The sequence below is a fragment of the Sus scrofa genome, chromosome 1 (genome assembly GCF_000003025.6).
Source record: "Sus scrofa isolate TJ Tabasco breed Duroc chromosome 1, Sscrofa11.1, whole genome shotgun sequence".
NCBI lineage: Eukaryota > Metazoa > Chordata > Mammalia > Artiodactyla > Suidae > Sus > Sus scrofa.
Genome location: NC_010443.5, coordinates 225,102,086 through 225,123,320, shown reverse-complemented (window position 1 = coordinate 225,123,320; position 21,235 = coordinate 225,102,086). Strand labels below are relative to the sequence as shown.

Sequence of the window (21,235 nt, the reverse complement as noted above, 5' to 3'; positions counted from 1 at the left end):
GCTGTGTGATGTCTGACTGTTTTTCAGAGTATATTCGAAATGGTCCTTCTAACAATACAGGATATGTGAAGTGCCAAGCTTTCACCTTATATGTCCCTTGTGAAGACCCAAAGAGATAGGTTGACATGATCTGAAGCAGCTAAGACTGAGGTAAATGTAAAGCCTGTGGGGACCATAAAGCAGAAGAATAATAGGGATTTCAAATAAGAACCTTGAATGAAAGGCAGACTCTCTGAATTATAAGCAAGCTCTTTCTCATACAAGTAGCTCCATGTAACATACTCCAGGATGTTTATGTACTGTTTCTTTACCAATTCCCTTGAACAGTTCTAGATAGGGCAGTTGTCCTATTTGTTTGCTTGCTTGCTTGTTTTAAAGGTGCACCATGAACATCCATTTCTAGCCAAGAGGTAGTAACAGGTACTGCAATGTAAACAGCTAGAAAACTGGACAAAATATATGAAACAACCGTTTTCAGATATTGGGAACCCAGTGTACTCAAGATTTTGATTCCAAGAGAAGAGAAACTATTGAAGTGAGCCCTCAATTTTTCTGGCTTTCTGCCTGAAAATAAGGTTGCTGGATAAAATATGAACTGTCTGCAGAGTTCCCGTCGTGGCGCAGTGGTTAACGAATCCGACTAGGAACCATGAGGTTGCAGGTTCAATCCCTGGCCTTGCTTAGTGGGTTAAGGATCTGGCATTGCGGTGAGCTGTGGTGTAGGTTGCAGACTTGGCTCAGATCTGAGTGGCCCCAGAAAAAGGCAAAAAGACAAAAAAAAAAAAAATATGAACTGTCTGGTTAAATTTGAATTTCAGATACATAGTGAATCTTTTTTAGTATAAATATGTATAAAAATAGTAATATGTATATTTATTTTTTAAATCCAGCAACCCTACCTAGAGGTGATTTTTTTTTTCTTTTTGGCTTTGCCCACAGCATATGTAAGTTCTCAGACTAGGGATCAAACCCATACCACAGCAGTGGCCTGAGCCATGGCAGAGACAATCCTGGATCTGTAACCTGCTGAGCTATCAGGGAACTCCTGGAGGTAATTTTTAAACCATAACAAAGGGAGAGAAAATTCAAATGGGGCATGGTAATTTCACTAAGATGAGCAGACAGAAATCTAGTTTGGTGAGGCTGAAATGGCTGAAATTTGCACTGCAGAATAGTGTAGGGGAGCAAGCTGCATAAGGAAAGAGCCCGAGACATTTTCACAAGGGTTCCCTTAGTTCCTTGTCTGAATAGCACTCTATGTCATAGAGTGAAATTCAACAAGGCCAGGCAAGAAAGAGACTGAAGAGTTAAGGGAGGATTTAGGAAATTTTGAATTCCATCCATCCAGGTCAGAGAGACTTTTTTGAACATTTGGAGCCATCAAAGGAACCTGAGAAGGGTTACACCTTAGTAGTAATGCTGCACTGGCCCTGGAATAAAGGCAGCCCTAGAGGCACCATAACAAAATCTTTAAGCCAAGCCTCAACAGAAATCAAGGGGACCTGCTAGTAAAGTAACTGCCCACCAGAACAAGTTTATTTTATTTTATTTTATTTTTAGTGCTGCACCTGCAGCATATGGAGGTTCCCAGGCTAGGGGTCCAATCGGAGCTACAGCTGCTTACCTATGCCACAGCCACAGCAACGCCAGATCTGAGCCGCATCTGCAACCTATACCACAGCTCACGGCAACACTTAACCCACTGAGCCAGGCCAGGGATCAAACCTGCATCCTCATGGATACTAGTCGGATTCGCTTACTCTGAGCCACGGACAGGAACTCCAAGAACAAATTTATACACTTGTTAAAAAGAACAACAAAGTCTCAGCTCTCAACAATACAATAGTTATAATGTCCAGCGTCCAATCAAACACTACCAGACCTTTAAAAAACAAAACAAAACAAAACTCTGGCCCATTACCAGGAGAAAAATCATAGACCAAAAATAACAGAAATAATGGATATAGCTAACGAGATGGAAAATGATTATTTTAAATATGTCAAGGAATTCTTTGGTGGCTCAGTGGGTTAAGGATCCGATGTTGTCAATGGGTCATTTGGGATGCTGCTGTGGTGTGGGTTTCATCTCTGGCCCCAGAATTTCCAATACCTCAGGCACCACCTAAACAAAACAAAATAATAAATATAGTCAAGGATTTAAAGGAAAACAAACAAAATGAGAAGAAAATTAAAACTGTAAAGATATAAATTGGACAAATGATTTATCTTCCTAATGCCACTTCCCTTGAGGCTGATATTGTGCAATATAAGCATGTACCATCTAACAGCACAGGAAGGCAGGGAAAAAATCATCTAACAGTACAGGAAGGCAGGGAAAAAATCATCTGACGCTCCAGGGTGTCCATAGAAAATTGGGAGTAATCCAGAGAAGGGTAATGTGGGTAAGTCAGAGAAGACTGAATTTCTCCTGAAGAGTTCATTCTCAAAGTTTATAAGAAAATAGTCAAATCTCTATTGTAAATCATGCAAGAAAATAAGGTTTTGCCCCATATCACTCCCTCCATTTTAGAGATGGATGGAGATAGATGGCTGCAGAACCTAGTTTACATCATGAATACAGAGGAAGCAGGAAGGAACAGAGCTTATACAAATTATGTTGCAACTAGGCTCATAAATGTTTTCTGTCTATGTTAGAATAAAGTGTGTTGATTATTTTGTATTTGGATTATCCCACTATTTCAAATGCATGTTAAGAAGGAATTGTTGATGCTTCTTACTCATGATAAAAAAGAAACATGTTTGTGCTGCTAAGGCAGTAATTTGTATTCAAGAAATGTTGTCTTAGCTTCTGTATTATTCTCTGAAGCTGTTTTTCCACATTCCCCTTGAAACACATGAAAAAACTTTTTTTTCCTGTCTTTTTAGGGCCGCAGCAGCAGCATATGGAGGTTCCCAAGCTAGGGGTTGAATTGGAGCTGTGGCAGCTGGCCTATAACACAGCCACAGAAATGCTGGATCTCATGGCAAAGCTGGATCCTTAACCCACAGAGTGGGGCCAGGGATCAGACCCTCGTCCTCCTGAATATTATTCAGGTTCATTAACCTTTGAGCCATGACAGGAGTTCCACATTTGTTTTATTTTTAATTTTACTTTTTATCTCTGCCTTTCTTCCTTCACTTTCCTCTTTCTCCTCATTTGAATCCCATTTAAAATCTTTTCTTCTAAGTCATAATAATTTTACCAAGTTATTAAATCATTCTAATTTGGAAAGTAAAAGTAAACAGTGACCACCAAATAATCCATGTTTATTATCTCATGGTGAAAAGTGAAATTTCGGAGTTCCCATCGTGGCTTAGTGGTTAATGAATCCAACTAGGAACCATGAGGTTGCGGGTTTGATCCCTGGCCTTGCTCAGTGGGTTAAGGATCCGGCGTTGCCGTGAGCTGTGGTGTAGGTCGAAGACGCAGCTCTGATCCCACATTGCTGTGGCTCTGGCCTAGGCCGGCGGCCGCAGCTCCAATTGGACCCCTAGCCTGGGAACCTCCATATGCTGCAGGAGCAGCCCTAGAGAAGGCAAAAAAAAAAAGACAAAAAGAAAAGTGGAATTTCTTGTACCAGGAAATAACTGATTTGTTGATTCATCATGAGGTTAAACAGAGTCAAAACTGGTCTGACACAGCTGTGTTGTTGGGGGCAGGGCTAGCCAGGTTTGTTTAGTTAAACTAACTGATTGAAACTTGGGCCCCTCGAAAAGTATGTTCTAAGAAGCATGTGATAGGAACAGTGCCAAGAGAGTACATTTTCTCCTATTGCCACACTTCAGTTGGTGAATAGAGTAAGAAGGCATGCAAGGACATTCCCTTTTCACTATCATGTCCAATATGACATTGGATTACATCATATTTCTTTATTTTTTTAATTTTTCAAGGGCCACACCTTTGGCATATGGAAATTCTCAGGCTGGGGGTCCAATCAGAGCTGCAGCTGCCAGCCTACACCACAGACACAGCACCTCGGGATCCAAGCTGCATCTGTGATTGATACCACAGCTCACAGCAATGCCAGATGCTTAACCCCCTGAGAAGGGCCAGGGATTGAACCCACGCCCTCATGGATATTAATTGGTTTCGTTAACACTGAGCCAAAACGGGAACTTCTTTATCATATTTCTAATTCAAACACAAGCCCTAGCATTTTGAAGCAGAACTCCAGAGAATGAAGAGATTGAAAAAGATGCCAAAAACCTAAATCAAATTCAAATCAAACTGTCTGCCACAGATCTTAGTGGATTCAGGTCACACTGTCTTGAAAGAGACTAAAGTCTCCCAGATTAACCTCTTTTCTGAACAAGATGAGAAGCCTACTGAGCCTTTGCTGAAACTCTTTTGCTGAAAGTCAAGCAAACCTTGAGGGTTGCCACAAACCTTCAATTTATGAAAAATGAAATATCTTGAAGCACAATAAAATGTATACCTGCACTAGACAGTGCATCAAATAAATAACAATGAATTTATTTTTAAATGCTCACATCCTAATTTTGTTCTCAACTTGTGTAGAGGATGGGAAATATATATATATATATATATTTTTTTTTTTTTTTTTTTTTTTTGTCTTTTTTTTTTGCTATTTCTTTGGGCCGCTCCCGCAGCACATGGAGGTTCCCAGGCTAGGGGTCGAATCGGAGCTGTAGCCACTGGCCTACGCCAGAGCCACAGCAACGCAGGATCCGAGCCGCGTCTGCAACCTACACCACAGCTCATGGCAACACCGGATCGTTAACCCACTGAGCAAGGGCGGGGACCGAACCCTCAACCTCATGGTTCCTAGTCGGATTCGTTAACCACTGCGCCATGACGGGAACTCCGGGAAATATTTTTAAATGTGATAGTTGGGAAAAAAAGAGTCATGTTGGTGGCTTATGAAACAAAACTTTTCCTCAAAAATCATTGACTAAAAGTACTTCAGTGGCTCACTGATTGAATGTTATGTTACAGTGTATTTGCTTAACAGATGTAAACTCTTAAATTAAGCTATCAATCCTCAAGTATTTTTACACCCACTAAACTTAATGCTATGACAGTGATGCTATAAAGCAATAGTCATTATTACTATTTTTTAATATGACCCTCCTGACTATAATTTATTTCTGTTTTGGGGCTCTTTCTAATGACAAGGCTCAGTAAAAGAGTCTCCTCTTTGTGGTTTACTATATTTCTTTTTTTTTCTTTTTCTTTTTAGGGCCACACCTCTGGCATATGGAAGTTGCCAACCTACACCACAGCCACAGCAACATGGGATCTGAGCCACATCTGTGATTGCCTGAACTGCCACTTGCAGCAACACTGGATCTTTAACCCACTGAACAAGGCCAGGGGTTGAACCTGAATTCTCATGGATACTAGTTTGGTTCTTAACACACTGAGCCACAATGGAAACTCCTTCCTTTCTTCCTTCCTTCCTTCCTTCTTTCTTTCTTTCTCTTTCCTTCTTTCTTTTTCCCCTGTGAGGTTTCTAAAATCTCTTAATGTATTTTGTCAAACTTGGGGGATTTTTGCAATTATTTCTTTGAATGCTTTTTCAGCTGCCCTTTCTCTCCTCTCTTTCTGGGATTCTAATGACATGAATATTACACCTTTTGTTATAGTCCTGCAAAACCTTGAGGTTCTGTTCATTTTTATCCTGCTGTTTTCTCTTTGTTATTCATATTGGGTAATACTCTGTTCTTTCTTTAAGTTCATTGATCTTTTGCTCTAGTCTCTCCATTCTACTACCGATCCCACTGATTGTTTTTATTTTTTGGCCTCATTTGCGACCTGCAGAAGTTCCCAAGCTAGGCTAGAGATTGAACCTGTGCCATAGCAGTGATAACACTGGATCCTTAACCCACTAGGCCACCAGGGAACTCCTGAGTTTTTATATTGATTCTTGTATTTTTTAAGTTCTAAAATTTCCACTACTTCTTTATATCTTCTTTTTTTTTTTTTTGGTGAGGGTTTTGATTTTTTCATCACTTATGAGTATGTTTGTAATTGCTTGTTGAAGCATTTATTATGATGGCTACCTTAAAATCCTTGTCAGATAACTCCAGCATCAGTATAATCTTGGTATTGTTGTCTGTTGATTATCTCATCTCTTTTAAGATTTTCCTGGTTCCTTATGAGTGATTCTCAGTTGTATCTTGAACATTTTTGCTTATAAATTATGAGGTTCTGGGTCATATTTAAATCTTTGTTTTGGTAGGTCTTCTGTGACACCACATCAGTGGAGGAAGGCTAGTGATGCCTTATTATAATATTGTCAGGTCATGTAGAAGCCCTGATTCTCCACTTGGCCTTTACTGAATCCTGGGAAGCAGAAGGGCATCTCATTGCTGGGTGGGAATAGGAGTTCAATTTTAGTATATGGGCTGCTGAAGTGAGCATGGGAGTAGGAGTTCAGACTTTCTATCAGGCCTCTTCTATGCTACAAAGAGCTGAGAAGTCTAGTTATGGCTGGAATATGGTAGAAATCCCAGCTTCCCACTCAGCCCTCTCTGATACCACCTTAGCAGGGAGGAGTGCCTCAACCACTAGGTGAGGATGGAAGTCTGGCTCCTTACCCAGTCTTTACTGACATCCTGAGGCAGAGTTTATCGGTAGTCTCATTCCAGTACTGTGGAGATAAAAGCCCAACTCCCCCACTGAGAGGGAAAGAGGAGTGTCTTGTTATAGCTGGGCTCTCCCTTCACATTTTTTCTGTGCTATTTTGCTACAGTAGAGCAATTATTGTCTAAAAGTTTTCTAGGCAGCTCCTTTCCTTTTCTAGTAGCTAAAGAAAACTGGCTTTTCTTTTTTCTTTCTTTCTTTTTTTTTTTTTTTTAATCTATACTCATTGGTTTTTCCAAGGCTGCCTGTTCTTTTGAACCCATTCTGGGCTGAATGAGGCAAGAGGAAAACTCCTATCCCCGTGTCCTTCCTTGGGTCCTGAGATCCCTAGTAGGTCTACCTTCTTCCCTCTACATTTTATTTATTTATGTATTTATTTATTTTTGTCTTTTTGCCATTTCTTGGGCTGCTCCTGTGGCATATGGAGGTTCCCTTGAGCTAGGGGTCAAATTGGATGGGTCAATGCCAGATCCTTAACCCACTGAGCAAGGCCAGGGATCGAATCCTCAACCACATGGTTCCTAGTCAGATTCATTAACCACTGAGCCATGACGGGAACTCCTTCCCTCTCCATTTTAGAATCCTCTTGTATTTGTTTATATACAATGTCCAAGGATTTTATTAGCTGTCTTTGTGTGTTACTCCATTTTGTCTTGGAACTGGAAACTCAATATTGGATTCCTATGCTTCTACTCTCACTGCCATGGCATCATAAGGCAAAAGTTCCAAGAAGGAAAATGAACATCCAAGCCCATATACTTTTATTGCTGACACCCACTGCCCCTGAGTTCCAGTACATCTGGGTGGATGTAAAAGGTTTTAGCTCTACACCCAACACAACATTTTTCCCCTTCCAGTATCAGTGTAGTGGGTGGCAAATGAGACAATACCAGTGCCAGAAATCTAAATTTCCCAGATGTTGAGTTGTTTGCCTCTGGCGTGGAAAGTGTGGCTCACTAGCTGTATTTCTTCAGGGAACATAGCTACTATGACAAGATCTCTATTTTCTATCATGAAGGCTCCACCTGCTTTTGTGACATTTTAGAGCTTAACTGATGCCACTTCATCTCTGTAGATCAATTCTTTGTTGGAGCAAGAGAAGAAATCATTACTTTTATATATTTCAAATGTACTCTCTAACAACAAACACAGGCACTTCAAGCCTTGAAATCTTTGCTGCTGGCACACATTTCAAATAGCAATTGGGGCTGCCACTTAAGGAAGTGCAGTTTGTGCATTGCACAAAGGCACCCAGCCAATAGGACAAAAGGGAGCTAAGATCCAGCCCCAGCTCCTCTTGCCAAATCATGTACCCACAGGGCTGCATCACTCAGAGGGGGTGCCTTTTTCAAATTTGCACAAAGGCTCCCTATAAGCAATCAGCTGGGCTCTGAATCTAACAATAGCAGTATTGGAGCATCTCGAAAAAATACTCTCTTGTATTCCATAAACTCATTATACTTGAATATTCAATTCATACTCATACATAATTTATATCATCACTTCAAAATCATTTATTTTCAGATTTTCAGGCCTATTAAAATGAACTCCAAATCATCTGAGGTTGGGTGCATTGCAAATTTTGGCAAGGGTCAAATTGGCTTTTTAAAGAGATTTTCCACTATTTTCCTGGGGCTGCACCTTCCCATCCATTAGTGAGGATTGTTAATTATCAGGTGCTGGGCAAAAGCTAGGCTTTCAGATGGGTACAATCCCCTGTCCCTTAGCTGTGAACAAAGCCCTCTGTTTTAGCCACACTGATCATGTGACACATCAGTATATGATTCGAAGCCAGTTGAATATCCCTGCCATCTTGGAATGGCTGCATCATTGATTAAATTTGGAAACTGAAGGTTGAAATAGGAAACTAAAATGTTGTAAGAAGAGGCCTATTATTTGTCTACTTAACCAATCAGCTGGTAGCCACTTAGTGGAAATATCTCTTCTCAGAAGAGCTTTAAATTCCTTGGATCAAATAAGCCTTATAAAATGCATTGGTCTTAGTCCTACTAAAAACCCAGTAGTGATTTAGATGTAAACAGTTGGCTAACATGAAGACAAATTCAAGACAAAGAAGAGAGCATCAAATCTGCAACACTGGCACTTATTTCTTTGATTTACTAAAATAGTAATATTTTGGAAAATATTACTATTTTCAGAAATGAAGATGATGGAGTTCCTTGGTAGCTCAGCGAGTTAAGGATCCGACGTTGTCACTGCTGTGGTGCTGGTTACAGCTGTGGGGCAGGTTCAGTCCTTGGCTGGGGAATTTTTGCATGCTCATAGGCACAGCCAAAAAAGAAAAAATGAAGATGATGAGCTAATGATTGTGCCAAAAACGCTGAATGGGCTTCATCTTCCTCTTTGCCAAAGCCATTTGCTCAGTTCAGCAAATCTTCCAACATAACTGCACCTCAAGATTCATGTCCACTAGATGAAGAGTTTAAGCTAGCCCTAAAACACTCTAAATTGATTTCACACTTGTTAAACTTTCCTTTTTCAAATGTACTCAATTCTAACAGCAAAGACAAGAATTCTATAAATAGCCACACCCCTTTTGGAAAACACTGTCATGCCACAAGGAAGGTTGTGTCTTGAAATTCCACTGTAAATAAAAAATAAAATAAACTTTGGAGAATTGCTATAAGTTTCCTTTTAGTAGTTAAATGTGAGCAGAATGAATTCTTTATTATTTTCCTGTATAATATGTCCCATTGTATAACTAACCTTGTACCAAAAAAAAAGGTATTTTGCAGAGCAGATTAAATCACAGAACTTGGCTAATATGACTCTCAAAAATGTTTGTCATAAATCTACATATTGTCATATGAATGGACGTCCATTATTAAATTGTTGAGTGTTAAAGTGTTGGTTTGGAAATATTCATCCAATGTGAAGGATTAAAAAAAAACAAAATTCAGTAAAAGGCCAGGATCCTGGTCCTCATTTGCCATATCCCATGAGATCTTAGTTAAGACACTTATTTTCCTTGGACCTTTGTTTCCACATCTAGAAAGTAAAGAAGCTAAATTAGATGTTTTATTGATTGCTTAGAGTCTCATAATTCTATGTGAAATAGTGTTTGGACTGTTCATTCAGAAGTCTCAAATCATTAGAACTAATACTTGTCAATTTACAGATGAAGAACCTGGAGCACAAATAAGCTAAGTATCTTGCCCCAAACCACAAAACTAAACTTTGGAATGGCTGATCCCTTACCCAGGCCTGTCTGATTCCAGAGCTCATGCTTTTAGCTCTACCTCCAATTCTCCCCTTTTAGGAGAAGAAGAAACTCTGGTTTCTGTAACTTTATAAATTCCACAATTTTATAAAGGATAGGATATAAAATCAAGAGCCCCTTGGAGAAAGTACTGGACTGCTTGAGGGTTGGCCTCTATACCTTGCCCTTCAATTAAGTGAGACATTTCGCAAACTGTGACCTGCACCAGTACCATCAATAACACTTGAAAAAATGCCAGAGATGCAGATTCTTAAGCCCCATCCCATGCTTACTGAATCAGAAACACTGGAAATGGGACCAGCAATCTGTGTTTTAACAAGCCCTCCAAGTGATTCTGTCACACACTACAGCTTGAGAATCATTGCACTAAGATATACGACCTTGGGAAATGCATGCAAGAAATCTTGAGTCTTGGCTGCCAGCTCTGAAATCCTATGGTTCTGCTATGACCTAATATCTGAATTATTAATAGGATAGACCAGATTCATATCCCTAATTGTGAGAACTGATATCCAATAAAGGGAAGAAAGAGAAGGTATAGGAGGACCAAGGGGTCGGCCTTTGGTATAGCCCCAATTAGTCAAAACAGCAGCTTTGTTCGTGATGATTAATGGCAGTGATGCTTGTGACATCCCAAAATAGTGATGCTTGTGACATCTTTTTTGGAGTCACTTTAAATGCAACTAGCTCTTTGGGAATTTAAAAATTTATTAGGCAACTTGGAGTTCAGCTCAAAGACAGAATCAATGAAAAATGTGCACTCTGTTTCTTTAGCCCTGCTGTAAGTCATTGAAGAGACAGTTTCTGGGAATGGAGTCTAATAGATCATTTTTGCAAATTGGAGCAAAGTAATATCTCACTTCCCAGGAGTTAAAACCTCTCCCTCTATCCCCACCACCCAGGAGGTGGCATATATTTCAGGATTTATTTCAACCAGAGATGACATAAGCAACCTTCCAGGTAGCTTCAGGAACTCATGTTTCTCCAGTTTAGCAATGACTCAGCAGATGGTAGCAAGTATGAATGGCCTTAAGTACCATACTGGCGCCAAGGGTCCTATTTTCATTATTTATTAAACATTTTACTAGGTTGCAGCCTAAGTCCTGATGTTAGGACAAATGCCAATTTCACTTGTGAGGCTGAAGATACTAATCTGTTATTAAAATATTTGCTATATAGTAGCCATTCGATGAATGTCTGTCAAATGAAATAGTAAGTTAACTGAAGTAGTGCGCAGGCGTCAATTTGCTTTGTAAATAGCAGTGATGATTGTACACCATTATTTCAAATACAGACTCTTACCTATTTCTTTCATGATAGGGAAAGATATTAACATGTTCCAAGCACTTATTAATGTCCTGAGTCCTTTGTGAATGTTTGTCTCATTTAATCCTCACAACAAGTCTGAAGTTGGATTATTAGTCCCATTTGTAGGCCAAAAAAATTGAAGCCAATATTCCCAAAATTGTACAGCTGATAAATGGCAGAACCAAGACTAGAATGTAATTCTTACCCCTTCACTTTCTGTGCTAACAATACTGGACTTAGTAGGTAAGCAAAATGACTTCTTAGAACTGGGGCCCAGACTGGCCTGCAACAGGCTGATATTCAAGAATCATAGGTCCAATCTTGAAATAACAAACAGAGACAATGGATTATGGCAGATAAAGGAAGAAATAAGATCATATTTTAAAAATCAAATATTTTATACATATAAAATAATTTATGGATATGTCATGTATATATGAAATATAAAATAAAGATAAGGTGTAAAGAATATAGTAAATACTTGTGTGCCTATCACCCATACCACCCATATATATATTATATAGATAGATATTTATATCTATATAAAATTTCTTGGGCATTCCCATTGTGGCTCAGCAGTGACAACTCAACCAGCGTCCATGAGGATGTCGGTTTGATCCCTAGCCCACTTGGTGGGTTAAGGATCTGGTGTTGCCATGAGCTGCTGCAGGTTGCAGACATGGCTTACATTTGGCATTGCCATGGCTGTGGCATAGGCCAGCAGCTGCAGGCTCTGATTCAAGCCCTAGCCTGGGAATTTCCATGTGCTGTGGATGCGGCCCTAAAAAGAAAAAACAAAGTATATATACACATACACACATATGCCACTATCTTAATTTTTAAAATTTTTCTCTTTATGGTTTTATTATATGTCTGTGTATATATATATATATATGCATAATATATTATTAACTTTGTTTTTAAATTTTATATGTAAGGTGTAAGCGTTCAAGTGCTCTTCTGCAATTTACGTTTTAAAAATTTAATATTATGTTCCTGAAATTTATCCATTTTGGCACATAGACCTATGGTTCATTCATTTTTACTGCTGTATAATTTTCTATTTTATGAACATACCATGATCTAGTCTTTCTATCAGTGGGCATTTGGATTTTTTCCCATTTTTTACCATCACAAATAGTGCTATCATGACCATCTTTGTACATGTCTCCTGATCACTATGTTTATCTAAATATATACTGCCTAGAAGTAAATTGCTGGATCACAGAGTACGCATGTGTTCAGCTTGATAAGGCAATGAAAATTGTTTCCTAAAGAATTTGGATCAAAGGAGTGCCCTTTGTGGCTCAGTGGTAAGGAACCCAATTAGTATCCATGAGCATGCAGCTTTGACCCCTGGCCTAGCTCAGTGAGTTAAGGATCAGGCATTGTGGCAAGATGTGGGTAGGCTGCTGCTATGGCTGTGGCATAGGCTGGAAGCTGCAGTTCCGATTTAGTCCCTAGCCTGGGAACTTCCATATGCCACAGGTGTGGGCCTAAAAGGAAAAAAAAATTTCGACCAGAGAATTCCTTCATGGCTCAGCAGGTTAAGGATTTGGCTACTGGCCACTGTCACTGCTCTGGCTCTGTTTACAGCTGTCAGGGGGGTTTGATCTCTGGCCAGGGATCTTCCGCATGCCACAGGTGCAGCCAAAAAAAAAAAAAGGGGAATTCAGATTGTCATACTTTTAATGTTTGCTGAACTAGTGAGTGCAAAATGATATCTTAGTTTTAATTTGTAGTTCCTGAATAATTAATTTGGTTGAGTATTTATTTATTCATGTGTTTGTTGGCTTTTCTAATTTCCTTATCTACAAAGTAAATGCAGTTCATATCTCTCTTTACTTTCTTAGCCCTTTTATATCCACATGTGGATGAGGAGTTAAAGATACATGAGTAGCACTGAGGCAGATGAAGAGGAATGAGGCAGAATGAGTGTTCCAAGAAGAGAAGACACCATATTTGAAATGCCAGACATCAGTGAGAATGTGGGGTGTTTGAGAAACCAAGAGAAATCCTATGCATTATGATGCTAAAATGCAAGCTTTGATTTTAAGGTAAGAAAGTTCTGAAATTGAAGTGACTTCCATGACAGGCCACTCTTTAGTAATATCAAAGTAAATATCCAGGAATTGGTTATATGACTCCTGAATCCTAAGTGAGGGAATGATTTGCAGAGATGATTTTTTGGAGAGAGAGTTATTTCCTCCAACTCCTCATAGGGGGAGGTATATGGGGTGCTCCCTTTCACCTTGAGATTAACGAGAGGGACTTCTGTGGGACCAGCAGGAGAATTTAATATGTGTCCTGAGGAGTCTGGAGAACAAGATGGAGTAATGTTGATTCATACTTCAAAAACTGAAGTTATCTGCAGTTATAGAGTCAGAAGAGAGATCAGCAGGCAGCAACTTAATTCTACATTTGGTGTGGCATCTTTAAACAATATGAGCCAGGAAAGAAGTTTAACCCTTTCCTTACCTCTCTTCTCTTCCCCTGCTTCAACCCCCTGGTGGAAAAGGAAACCAGCTTTAGCACATTGGAGGGGGTTGTGAGAAGTGGGAACACCATGTGGGGGGAAAAGACTATGACCCACTTTCTTCTTCCACAGGCAACCAGCCCACATTGGGCTCCAGCAGAGGGAGGGGCACATTTTAATTTTAAATCAAGTTTAGTGTTTTCGGTGTCATATGGGAATAAATGTTTTGAAATATTGAACTGAAAATGTCTTGACACTGGACAGACGATGTTTCCTATTACCCAATTGGGAACTGAAAAGTTACTGAAATGGCTGGCATTTTCATCCACATGTGAGAGAGAAAAATCATCATATGAAAGGTTAAGGGAACAGTGGGAGACAGATATTAAGTTGTTTCCTGATGATGTCCTAATTTTCAAAAATAATATAACCAGAGAACAGCAAGAAAAGAGGTTGGTAAAGAAAGCAGCAAAGGCCAGATTGATTCACATGAGGATTTGGGGCTTTACGATAAAGGCCATAGACAGCCATTGAAGAGTTCTAGATAGGGGAAATTTGTGATCAAATTTGTACTGTTAAAAATAGGAGTTCCCGTCGTGGCGCAGTGGTTAACGAATCCGACTAGGAACCATGAGGTTGCGGGTTCGATCCCTGCCCTTGCTCAGTGGGTTAACGATCTGGCGTTGCCGTGAGCTGTGGTGTAGGTTGCAGACGCGGCTCGGATCCTGCGTTGCTGTGGCTCTGGCGTAGGCTGGCAGCTATAGCTCTGATTCAACCCCTAGCCTGGGAACCTCCATATGCCTCGAGAGCGGCCCACGAAATAGCAAAAAAAAAAAAAAAAAAAAAAAATTGTACTGTTAAAAATAAATCCTTCTAGTTTCAGGGTAAATGATGATTTGAAGGGCTGCAGAGGTAGGGATCACCCAGAAGAGGCCATGGTTTAGGAAAAATATTTGGTAGCTTGACCCAGATTGGTGGCAGTAAAGATAAAAGAAATTGAAGGGTATAGGAGAAGTGTTAAGTTTGAGAATAATTGGTGGTGGACCTGATGTGGGAAGTCAAGATGGCTTCTACATTTTTTTAATTTTATTTTTTTTATATTGAAGTATAGGTGATTTATAATGTTATGCTAGTTTCCAGTGCACAACAAAGTGATTCAGTTATATATACACATATACCCATTCCTTTTCAGATTCTTTTCCATATAGGTTATTACAGAATACAGGAGTTCTCCTGTAGTGCAGCAGGTTAAGGATCTGGCATTGTCACTGCTGCTGCTTGGTTTGCTGCTGTGGCATAGGTTTGATCCCTGGCCTGGGAACTTCCATAAGCTGCAAGCTTGGCCAAAAGAACGCAGACTATTGAGTAGAGTTCCCTGTGCTATATTGTAGGTCCTTGTCCATTATCTATATTATATAGTAGATAATATATAGTATTATAATATATGTATCTACTATTACAGAGTAGAGATATATATTATATATCTATTATATATAGTAGTGTGTATACTCCCAATTTATCCTCCCCCTTCCAGGCCTCTACATTTCTGATTTGCCACTAAGTAGTTAGGAGCACTATTACCAGAAACTAGGAATTCTTTAAATTCTTTACTTTTGGGGGAGTATACAGGACAGACAGTAAGTATACACTACTTACTGATGTGGTGACTAATATTCAAGAAAACCATATAATTTGCTGAAGTCCACATGGCTCATTACATGCTGAGAGCTGTTGTTGGCTTCTTGCAGTTTCTACTTCAAATGACAATGCTTGAACTAATTCTTTTTGATTGCATTTAGAAACAAATATCCCACGATAGGTAAGAGATAATGAAAATAAAAACCAAAATAAATGGTACCTAATTAAACTTAAAAGCTTTTGCACAACAAAGGAAACCATAAACGAAAAGACATCACACAGAACGGGAGATAATATTTGCAAATGAAGTGATCAACAAGGGATTAATCTCCAAAATATACAAACATCTCCTGCAGCTCTCAATCAAAAAAACAAACAAAAAAAAATAATCGCAAAATGGGCAGAAGATCTAAATAGACATTCTCGAAGGAAGACAGACAGATGGCCAAAAAGCACATGGAAATATGCTCACCATCACTAATTATTAAGAGAAATGCAAATCAAAACAATTATGAGGTATCACCTCACACTGGTGAGAATGGCCATCATCAAAAAGTCTACACATAGTAAGTTCTGGAGAGGGTGTGGAGAAAGGGGTACTCTCCGACACTGTTGGTAGAAACGTAAGTTAGTGCAACCACTATAGAGAACAGTATGGAGGTTCCTTAAAAAAACAAATATAGAAATGCCTGAGTTCCTGTCATGGCTCAGAGGTTAACGAATCCGACTAGGAACCATGAGGTGCAGGTTCGATTCCTGGCCTTTCTCAATGGGTTAAGGATCCAGTGTTGCTGTGGGCTGTGGTATAGGTCGCAGATGTAGCTCAAATGTGGCATTGCCTCGGCTCTGGCATAGGCCAGTGGCTTCATCTCCGATTAGACCCCTAGCCTGGTAATCTCCACATGCCATGGGTGTGGCCCTAGAAAAGACAGAAAGACAAAAAAAAAAAAAAAAAAAAAAAGCCGTAGGATCCAGCATTGCCATTCCTAAGCATATATCAGCGAAAGACAAAATCTCTAATTTGGGGAGTTCCTGTTGTTGCCCAGTGGGTTACAAACCCAACTAGTATCCATGAAGATGAGGGTTTGATCCCTGGCCTTGCTCAATAGGTTAAGGATTTGGTGTTTCCCTGAGCTGAGGTGTAGGTCACAGACGTGGCTTGGATCTCTCATTGCTTTGGCTGTGGTGTAGCCTGGCAACTGCAGCTCCGAGTGGACCCCTAGACTGGGAACTTCTATATACTGCAGGTTCAGCCTTAAAAAGCAAAAATAAATAGGAGTTCCTGTGGTGGCGCAGTGGTTAACGAGTCCGACTAGGAACCATGAGGTTGCGGGTTCGGTCCCTGCCCTTGCTCAGTGGGTTAACGATCCGGCGTTGCCGTGAGCTGTGGTGTAGGTCGCAGACGCGGCTCAGATCTCGTGTTGCTGTGGCTCTGGCGTAGGCTGGCGGCTATAGCTCTGATTCAACCCCTAGCCTGGGAACCTCCATATGCCGTGGGAGTGGCCCTAGAAAGATAAAAAAGAAAAGAAAAAGCAAAAATAAATAAATATATTTTTTTTGGTTTTGTTTTTGTTTTTTGTCTTTTTGCCATTTCTAGGGCCGCTTCTGCAGCATATGGAGGTTCCCAGGCTAGGGGTCGAATCGGAGCAGTAGCCGCCGGCCTACGCCAGAGCCACAGCAACACGAGATCTGAGCCGCGTCTGCGACCTACACCACAGCTCACGGCAACGCCGGATCGTTAACCCACTGAGCAAGGGCAGGGACCGAACCCGCAACCTCATGGTTCCTAGTCGGACTCGTTAACCACTGCGCCACCACAGGAACTCCCCTAAATAAATATTTTTGAAAAAAATCACACTAATTTGAAAAAATACCTGCACCCCAATGATCATATCAGCACTATTTACAACTGCCGAGACGTGGAAACAATCTTTAGTCTATCAACAGAGAAATGGATAAAGAAGAACTGGTACAGGTATACAATGGAATATTACTCATCCATAAAAAGAATAAAATAATGCCATTTGCAGCAACATGGATGGACCTAAAGTTATCATACTAAGTGAAGTAAGTAAAAGAAAGAATCATCACACGATACCACTTGTGTAATCTAACAAAAAAAAAAAAAAAAGTGATAGGGATGAACTTATTTACCAAACAGAGACTCAGAGACTTCAAAACTTATGGTTACCAAAGGGGAAGGGTAGGAGGAAGGGATAAATTGGGGTTAACATATACACACTAGTATATATAAAATAGATAACGAACAAGCACCTAGGGTACAGCATAGGGAACCCTACTCATATTCTGTAATAACCTATATGGGAAAAAGAATCTAAAAAGAAGGATGTGTATAACTGAATCACTTTGCTATACACTTGAAATTAACACAATATTGTAAATCAACCATGCTTCAATAAAAATTTTTTAAAAAAAGAAGAGAGAAACTGGGTATAGTCCTCAAACTTAAAATAGTTGTACATTCAACAATTTCAGCAAAACATAATTATGCTTCTTGGGTTAATGGAAAAATTCCAGGAAACCCTAGATTTTAACACAATTGAGAAAACTCTGAATTAGCCTAGGTAAACTTTTGTTTCTCTTCCAGCCACAGTATTCTGTCATTTACCTTTTAGAGTAGCATTTCTTAAACCTTATTGTGCACATGAATCACTTCAGGGATCTTGTTAAAATGCTTGTTCTGCTTCAGTAGGTTTGGGGTGGGGCTTGAGATTCTGCATTTTTAACAAGCTCCCAGGAGATCCCCAGGCTGCAGTTCTGACTTGTGAAAAGGCAAGGTTTAAGATGAGCCCAGAACTTCTCAAAGCTGTTGTGGGCACCGAAAGAGATTAGAGAGAAAGGACCCAAAAGAATCCCAGAAATGCAATTATGTTGGGGATAAACAGATCTAAGCCTTGGGAAATCGTGAAGTAGTCCTATTTGCCAGGCCTAGTTCCCCCACTTTCCAAATTCCTTTTCTCATTCAGCCCTGCTTATGCCTTAGTCCATCTTTCTACAAGATTTACTAATCCTTGCCTAGAGGCAGACTGGAAGGTGGTTTTTCCTGTTGACCTTCCCTGGAAGCTGTATTTTCAACTGCACTTTTAGATTTCTAGACCCAGAGAATAATTGACTTTAATGTGGCATTAGAGGTGATACTTTGATATTTGTGAGAAGGAGGTCTCTGCTCAGCCCTCCAGAGCTGACACAGACAAATCCTGGACCGCCAGTACAAGTGGCTTGTCTTGGAGTTCCTGTCGTGGCACAGTGGTTAACGAATCCGACTAGGAACCATGAGGTTGCGGGTTTGATCCCTGCCCTTGCTCAGTGGGTTGACGATCTGGCGTTGCCGTGAGCTGTGGTGTAGGTCGCAGACGCAGCTCAGATCCCGCGTTGCTGTGCCTCTGGCGTAGGCCGGCGGCTACAGCTCTGATTTGACCCCTAGCCTGGGAGCGTTGCTGTGCCTCTGGCGTAGGCCGGCGGCTACAGCTCTGATTTGACCCCTAGCCTGGGAACCTCCATATGCCGGGGGAGTGGCCCAAAGAAATGGCAAAAAGACAAAAAACAAACAAAAAAAAAACAACAAAAAAAACAAGTGGCTTGTCTTATAGGAAATCTTTTATTCTTCTTAATTACCCCTGCCTCCTTGAAGTCAATCTTTAGGATATGCTAAATATTAAAAGGAAAGAATTTCTCTCCAAAGAATATCTGTTGGCAACCTTGCCTGTTGTCTCTTTCATCAGTGCATTGCTGAACTTTCAGTGAGTTAAGGGATAAAGAGGTGAAGATGGATTGGATTAGACAGAATTGTTCCAATTAATCACTCTGAATTTAGAGCCAAGAGACATTACGTTATGCTCTAGGTTTGGCCATTTACATTCTCTGTGACCTTGGGCAAGCCATTTTACAGCTTGAGTTTCAGTCTTTTCAGGAGAGAAATGGAGCCATGGAACAAAATGATCTCTAAGTTTACTTCTGGATTTAAAAACTTTGTATCTGAAGTTGTTTCAAGTGAACTCAAAAAAGAAAAAAAAAAAAAGGTAAGATTTTTTAGCTGCTGGTTTTTAAACTGGCCACTCATCAAAATCACTTAGAGCTTTTTAAAAATGGGAGTTTGATGGAAATGCTATAAAATTGGGTTGTGATGATCGTTATACAACTATGAATGTAAAAAAATTCATTAAAAAATAAAAAAATAAAAATGTAGATCTTCTAACCTGTTCTAGTCATTGGCAGATGCAGACATGGAAACTATTTCCATCAAATTCTCCAGGTAATGTCTATCCATTAGATAAACTTGGGAATCACTAAACCATGCCACAAGGCGGCGCCTTGGAGACACTGATTTCCATCTCAATGATTTAAAACCATTTTGAATATTAGAAAAAAAATAAAATTGATTTGCCATTTCCTTTTAAACTTTTTAAAAAAAATTTGTTGGAATAGAGTTGACTTACAGAGTTCCATATCTTATTTTACTTCATGTAATTTGAAATGAATTTGTGGTTAAAACATCTCTTACTTTTCATTATTTTGGGTTTATTATTCTTCTTTATGAGCTAAACCTATATTAATATAATATGTATATAATTTCCAGCATTAAAGACATAATTAATGTAATTTTTAGCATTCAAAGCTAAGGTTAGAGATTTAGGGAGTGGCAAGCTATCTTCTGATGTGAATGAAGGATATATGTTCCAAATTTCTAAGAATCCATTGATCCATGACTCTCACATTTCTCTTGCTCTTTTCTTTTCTCATTCTCTCTCTCTCTTTTTTCTTGCAGCATAGCTGATTTACAATATTGTGTTACTTTCAAGTGTACAGCAGAATGATTCAGTTATATGTATTTTTTCAGATTGTTTTCCTTTATAGGTTATTATAAGATAATGAATAGCATTCCCTATGTTATACAATAAATCCTTGTTGCTTATCTATTTTGTGTATAGCAGTTTGTATCTGTTAATCCCATACTGCTAATTTGTGCCTCTCCCCCTTTTCCATTTTGGTAACCTTAAGCTTGTTTTCTGTCGGTGCCTTTGTTTTGGTTTTGTATATAGATTCATTTGTATTTTTTTTATTTTTATTTTTGTACCTATTGTTATTGCTTTGTAGTGTTGCACCTGTGGCATATGGAAGTTCCAAGGCTAGGGGTCAAATTGGAGCTGCAGCTGCTGGCCTATACCACAGCCACAGCAATGCCAGATTTGAGCCAGATGTGCAATCTACCCCACAGCTCACAGCAATTCTGGATCCTTAACCCACTGAGCAAGGCCAGGGAACAAACCTGTGTCCTCACTGATACTAGTCGGGTTCATATCTTGCTGATCCACAATGTAAACTCCTATATTATTTCTTAGATTCCACATTAAAGTGATATCATATATTTATCTTTCTCTGACGTACTTCACTTAGTATGATATTTTCTAGGTCCATCCATGTTGCTGCAAATGGGAATACTTCATTTTTCATGGCTGGATGATATTCTATGTATATCATTGGCATGCCACATCTTTGTAAGCCAATCATCTGTTTATAGGGATTTGTGTTGTTTTCTTGTCTTAACTATTGTAAGTAGTCCTACTGTGATTATCGAGGTGCATGGATCTTTTCAAATTAGAGTTTTTGTCTTTCCTTGATGTATGATTAGGAGTGGGATTGCTGGTCATATGGTAGTTCTATTTTTAGTTTTTTAAGGAACTTCCATACTATTCTCCATAGTTGTACAAATTTACATTCCCACCAACAATGTAGGAGAGTTCTCTTTCTCCATACTCTCTACAGCATTTATCATCTGTAGACTTTTTGATGATGGCCATTCTGACCAGTGTGAGGTGATACCTCATAGTTGTTTTGACTGGCATTTCTCTAATAATTAGGAATGTTGAACATCTTTTCATGTGCCTCTTGACCATCTATATGTCTTATTTGGAGAAATGTCTTTTTAGGTCTTCTGATCATTTTC

General features: G+C 39.5%; 1 long non-coding RNA gene across 2 annotated transcripts in view; it reads left to right on the top strand.

The window, feature by feature from the left end:
- LOC110255688 overlaps window positions 1–21,235 on the top strand; it is a 31,713-nt gene that overhangs the window by 8,817 nt on the left and 1,661 nt on the right. For both annotated transcript variants that reach the window (XR_002336344.1, XR_002336343.1), the window contains exons 2-3: window positions 13,010–13,213; window positions 19,193–19,310. This is a non-coding gene — a long non-coding RNA (uncharacterized LOC110255688). The remainder of the gene's footprint in view (window positions 1–13,009; window positions 13,214–19,192; window positions 19,311–21,235) is intronic.